The sequence below is a fragment of the Seriola dumerili genome, unplaced genomic scaffold, assembly GCF_002260705.1.
Source record: "Seriola dumerili isolate Sdu_G_001 unplaced genomic scaffold, Sdu_1.0 BDQW01000322.1, whole genome shotgun sequence".
NCBI lineage: Eukaryota > Metazoa > Chordata > Actinopteri > Carangiformes > Carangidae > Seriola > Seriola dumerili.
The window spans coordinates 1,937,080-1,943,901 of record NW_019174577.1 but is presented as its reverse complement, the minus strand read 5'-3'; the positions used below and the strand labels follow the sequence as shown (position 1 = coordinate 1,943,901).

At 38.0% G+C, this 6,822-nt stretch overlaps 1 protein-coding gene across 1 annotated transcript in view; it reads left to right on the top strand.

Annotated features, from left to right (window-relative positions):
- The window catches only part of LOC111232153 (choline transporter-like protein 5-B), a 48,897-nt gene extending 44,229 nt beyond the window's left edge, over window positions 1-4,668 (top strand). Inside the window, exon 24 of the mRNA XM_022759533.1 lies at window positions 4,583-4,668. The gene's annotated coding sequence lies outside the window, so the exon portion shown is untranslated. The remainder of the gene's footprint in view (window positions 1-4,582) is intronic.
- The last annotated feature ends 2,154 nt before the right edge of the window (window positions 4,669-6,822 follow it).

Sequence of the window (6,822 nt, the reverse complement as noted above, 5' to 3'; positions counted from 1 at the left end):
AAAAACTATCACTGTGAGCAAGATATATGTCAGCAGTCTCAAAAGTAACGGCACTCATACAGAATGCTTTTTCACAGTGTTATATTATGTATTATTATTATTATAACAGTATATCATATTTATGTATTAGCACTAATGCATGATTGAACATGCAAGCAACATTTTAATGTGGTATAATTCTAACTGATTTACATGTTGCTCATTAATTTAATCTATGATAAAGCAAGTTTTATAAACTGATAATATGCTTTGAATGTAAATTAGGCAGAGTAACTATATTTCAACTTCCAACTTTAACTTTATCGTCTCACAGCCAAGTAAAACACAGTACCCACATAGACCTGAACATAAAACATGATCAATTACATAAAACATATTACATTTATTTGTAAAATAAATTCAACAATATCCAATATAAGCTTATAGAAAACAATGTACATCAGAGCAAGCTGTAACATAAAAACTGGAGTACACTCAGCTGTTATAATCCCATCCAGTCATCCAAGATCACCATCATCGAACACTAATCATCAGCTGACTCATCAGATGACATGAATATGATTTCTCACTCTGTTAGACCTGTAGCTGCTACATCTTACAAATGAATGTACCTGAGTTGAAAGGGCATTATTTCCCTTTTGAAACATAGTGGAGTTGAATGGTGAAGCGGCATAAACTGGGAATACTCGGGTGTAGTGTTTCAAAAATTCTACATAAATAGAGCCTTGAGTAAATTTACTTCTTCCATCTGAGTGTTTTTGCGTCTTCAGCTGCTGCACACTGTGTTGCTCAATATAGAAAATAAGGCAGCCCGTCTGATTGTTGTATGCAAATTATATCAACTTCCAATCTGCATCCAAGCAGTGACAGGCAGGGGACTCTATATGCTCTTTTAAGAGCTAATTCAGATACTTTGAAAGGATCGCAGGGACAAGATGCAAGGAGTCTCATAAACAACCTGCTTTGGTTAGCTGAAAGAAAACACACAGTTGCTTTCTCTCTCTTTTCTTTATCTTTTTTTCACTCACTCAACCCAGACGCTCACGCAATCCCACCCATCATCACCCCCACACATACCCTTCCACCCAAACTGCCACACACACACACACACACTCACATCACAGAAAAAAGGCTATTTTCTGTCCTCGACTGTTCTGATGGGATAACAGTCCGACCTGTACCGGCATGAGTCTGCGTCCGTATCGCACCATCACAGAGGGGATAAAGGAGTTAGCGTGCCTCCATCGAGATGTGTCCTGTTCCGCCTGGTGGAGATGAATGTTCTTTATCAGATAACACGTCTCAAACATTGCATACTGCAGTGGAGACGTTTCACTCAAGCAACATGTAATTCTGTGTGGCTGTGAGTCACTGTAACACTTCAAAGTAAGAAAAAGTCCAGGGAAAGCCACTTTATTTTGCTCTCAGTGATGAGTTCATATGGGAAAGGTCAAAGGTGACAGGAGAGCTGTGAGCCCAGAAAGACTGATTCTCTGTAGAGTGTACCAAAACAAACAATAGTCCAAAATAATAAGCAGAACTTATTAAGAGTTTTATCATGAAAAGACAAATTATTTCCCAGACGTGGAAGTCTTCCAACGCTCCAACGCACCATATGGAATCTCTGATATGAGCACAGACGCTGGGAAAGATGTAAATCTGAGTTTGTAACAGTTGCATGTTTTCAGTTTCAGCACTGCACGGCTGACTTCATAAATGTTTTTCTGGTGATGTGGACCAGACACAAACAATGTCTCATCCTTCAACATACTTACAAAACGTGTTCTACTGCTCTTCTGCTTTATATCTGGCTGTGTATTAGGCAGCTGTGGTGCAGAGTGTAATCTATTAGCATTTTCCCCAATATTAGAATTTAAACACACCTTTTATTCACTAAGAAAGCCAAATATATCTGACTGAATATAATAATAATAAAGAAATAATAACTGCAATTTGTATATCATTGCTCTCAACACTGTATCCTGTATACAGCTCAAAAAAACATACTTAACATTGTTTTATCAGCTTGATACTTGATGATTTTCTGATAAATTGCTTGTAAACATGATTTTGAACTGGTCAGGGAGTTTGACCTCTCTAACTTTAATTGAACCCAAACATGAGTTCGTAGGATAAGAAACTGTGCATTTTGTCTGGGAAAGACTTTTTTGCAAACAAATGGCATATATACTGGGTTACACGTTGCCCATATAAAATATAAACCATGTAATTTTTCCTTAATTGGCATAATGCGGTCATTTCTGTATTTTGTCACTTTCATCAAATGTGTAATTCCAAATTTGTGGCAAAGGGAAGAGTTACCACATCAAAACATCCCTCTGCATTTTAGGTTTTTAAAAAGGTCAGAAGGAAAGAAAAAAAGAAAAGATGTATTTAAAGGAAACAGAATCATCCTCACTAAACCATAAAGATTCAAAAAGACATAATGCCATATCCAAACAAATCATGTAAGAAGGAACACTGAAAATATTGAAACTCTTGGTTCTTTGACTGTAATCAAAATATTCCTTGAGGAATTTTTCATCCTTAAATGATACAAAATTGGTAACATCTAGCATATTTTTACATGCAAACTGTTTTACTCTGGGAAAGTTTCTTTAAGAAAATACGCAGGATAACCAAATACAGTGAGAACAAGGAATGTGGAAGACTTTTACCAAGAGAAGTGATGAGCCGTTGGCCCCTGTGAGCCTCAGAAAAAAATCTCCTAATTTGCTACTTCCACACTGACCTTTGCTTTCTTTGAGGCTGCAACTGCTCATTTATTTCATTGAAATCAGTCCGAATTGGGGTGGTTTACAATTGACACAACGAGTTTGGCATGACCTTTTCTCCTTGCTATAAATTGGTACTCATTGAATCTGAAGGGGGAGGTGGGTTGCTAGAGGAGGGACAGTGGGGGAAGGGGGAGGGAGGGTTGCGTTGGCTGGGGGCCGATGGGGGATTGGGTGGAAATCACAGCACTGAAAATGGCAGTGTGGTGAAAGAGGGGCCTGATTGCATTGGGACAGCATGCGAAAGGGAGCAGCATGTTCAGCCCAATCAGAGCGACATAAGGAAAAAGTGCTCTTATCAACCAGTAATGGCCCACTTGACAATCACACAGGCACAAAACTGCTCTATTTAACGCTGATTGCAAAAACTGCTGCCCCCCCCATCTCCGAGCCGCATGACTCCCCGAGATCTCCCTGCCACCTCCCAGCTTACAGCCAAGACCCGTTCCTGAATGGAATTTATAATCACCCCTCTTCTATTTCTACGCTAATTGTTATTTTAAGACTTACGTTGTGTATTATGCATTTAGTGCTGGTGAAATGTCTGCCTTGATTACTGCGTTTATTGTGAGCATTAAAGGTATATCCATCTCAATTCCACCATCTCAGTCTGTTTCGTCCACCTGGGTGTTCATCTTAGTTCATGTCCACTTTTTAATGTGACAGAGTCCTGCTGCAGAGCACATGTATGTAAAGGTTATTAATGAAGCTCTGCAATGCATGCTCTAAAGCAGACTTGTTTATCAATTAAATCAATAGATAATCAATAAATATTTCATCTTCAGTCTCCACTTTAATTAGATGGCCTAAGAACATGATTTTATTTAGGATTTAAAAAATGTCGCCAGACATTTAACAAGAGCTTGAGAACTTATTGAAAAAAACTTGAATAATTAGCAGCATCAACTTAGTGCGGGGCAGGGTGGCCAAAAATGCTATCACGATATAAAATCGTTCACATCAGTCGATATGGATAATAATCAAGATGTCAATATCATAATTTCTTTCAAGTTTAAAGGCTGATTTTGCTCCTGAGTCAAAGTTGAAGAGACCACATGGTAAATTGTGGTTTTAAACTAATCTTTCAGACTATGACAAACACAAACAGCAGAACATTTCACAAATCTGAAGGAGAACATTCAACACAATTACAATGATCAAATCTAAGATGAGCAATGGTTACCTCAATTCATGCAGTGACTCCAAGCATAGGAATTCATTATATCAAATATTAATTGCCCCTTTGTCATATTTCTATTGAGGAAAATTGTATCTATCGTTAATCATTATCATTATTGTCTTCTCATCCAATCCCAGCATCAACCTGCTGTTACCCCTCTGTTTTTCATTAATATTTATTTCACTTATAAGAGTGGCAGGAGTGGTAGTATGGATATTTCTTTGTTTTGTTGACTTCTGGATATTTTTGTATTTTCTATCAGGATCAGGAATCTTCAATAAATTCTTATTCTGTGCGTTTTGTACTTTACCTACTTCATGAGAATAATAATAATAATAATACTGACTCTGACAGTTATTTAGCTCGTGTCCAACAAGGCTAACTTTGTAAATAAACATCTGAACAGTGCTTTCCAAGTTTCTTAGCATGAATACACAAATCGACACATGGACATTGATTCAAATAAGAAATTTCTAGCACACACACACACTCCTGTGTTCACATACCCTAGCTATTGTTTTTTCATCTCTACTTTTCCTCTTTCTTATCATCCCTCCTCTACATTCCCATCCCACTGTCTTCCTTTCTTTTCGTCTGGGTTGTGCAGCCTTGTTGCCACAGACATCCACAGGCGTGTGTTGGCGTCCTGGTGTGAAGCAGGAGGAAAGGAGCGCAGTGCAGAGACGCTGCTGGGCATAAATGTGCAACAAGCACACAGATTAGACACCTTCGACCTGGGTGACTCCACCATGCAAAGCCAAAAGAGAACAAAGAAACTGGGTAGAAATAAGAAATTCATTTTAATTATCATAGAATGAATTAAGCCCTCTTACTTTATATTTTTATGTACATGTATTTTTATATTTGTTTATATTTTCAAATTGGCACAATAAAAAATGGTTTGAGAAGCTGCTTATTACCTTGAAGCATTGCTGTGTTGCTTTACGTGTTGTTAACTCAATAACAATTCACAGTTGAAATCAGTGTTGATTGCCAAGTTCGACAAAAATGCATGAGACTCTGGATGTATCGGCTGTTTATGCACTCTGTGTGTCACTTCAAGTTGACACACAGAGTTCAGAGTGAACTGTATCTAATTCTGTTCCTTTTTTCTAAATCTTCACTGACAGAAATATGTTTTTAGTATATCAGAGGATGTTTGCAGATGCTAATTGTCATGACTCTATAAAGGCTCATTTCCTACATTTACCCTGAATTAATGTTTGAAGGAAATCAGACATGACGCTTAGAACTGGTTGTCCTTTTGGAAGTTTCTCCTCAGGATCTCTGGATCTCAGCCAGAGTGAGACCTTCAGGTTCTTGGTCACTTCTCTTACCAAGGCCTTTCTCCCCTGATCACTTCGTTTGGCGATGCAGTCAGATGTAGGATGAACCCTGGTTCTTTCAAACTTCTTCCATTTAAGAATCATGGAGGCCACTGTGCTCTTGGGAGCAGCAGAAATTTTATTTTGTTGCCTTCCTCAGATCTGAGCCTCGACACAGTCCTGTGTCTGAGCTCTGCAGGCCGTTCCTCCCTCCTCGTGGCTTGGTTTTGGTTTTTGCTCTGATTTGCATTGTCAGCTGTGAGACTTTATATAGGTGTGTGACATGTGTGTACATCTTCAAATCATGTACAATCAGCTGAATTTAATGCAGGTGGACTCAAGGTAAAGGTGTGGAAACAAGCAAACTGTCTGAATAATGTCATAGTGATATTTAAGTTTTTCCTTAGTGTAGGAGTGTAGGGGATTATTATGGGGTAGTGATGGAAAAAAGTATTTCTTTTCATTTTTTTATTTAAAAAACAAAATGTGAAGAAATTGAAGGGGTCTGAATACTTTCTGAATGCACTGCACACCAGTGAGCATTCACTTAGAGTAGGCATTCAGCGCCATTCAGCAACATTGAGATTGCATGCTATAAACTTCTGGTTTATTTTAATTTTACTTCACAAGAAATGGGCTAAAGGGTCTTTGCATTTGTGAACAAGAAAAAGTAAATGTAGGTGATATTATTTAAAATGTAGGTGATATTATTTAATTGTGCTAATGGGATCTACTTTTTTGAGAATTTGTGGGAAAGCACTAAATTTGAGGTCAAAATTATACATTGAATAAAGACCCTGGGTTCAGCCTCCTTTGTCCAGCATCAGGCTCAAGTTTCTAAAGAAAGAGATTACTGCAACGGTCTGCCAAGCCATAACCCTGACCATATATATATATATATATATATATATATATATGTGTGTTATGTAACATTTGAAAATGATCTGAAATTCCCCACTTGCATGACTGTATTTTCTGTTGGATTACAATGAAGCACAGAAGAAAATCTTCTCTTCATGTTTTTATCAGTCAAAGACTCTGAAGCCTCAACACACCTTCAGACAGAAACATGGCTCCCCTTACTGGTCAATACTGGTACGGGCAAAACACCTAAAGTGGTTATGAAAATGAGCCAGGGTTGTGAATTAAAATTCAAAGGCTGACACATTGTTTGGTACTTCAACACAATGTCAAAGCAATGAGGCACTGGAAGATATGAGACAGCAGCGTACAGTGCCCCTACACATATATGTAGCCTAAATATAGAATATAATCATTGTATGGAGTTAATATGGCCCCAGTTAGTTTTAGGAGGCTTGTGTATTGTCCATAATAGAAAATGTGAACAATTATGGTCTGCGGGTAAAAACTATTTTTTACATTTCCACAAGAGGGCCACAGAGGACCTGCAGTCTAAATTCATCCTGTCCAACTGTTCATGTATTTTCTTATGTGAAAACTGAGGGTTTTGCCAAGGACTCAGTGATGCCCTGATTGTGCTTGGCGAACTATGGCTCATATA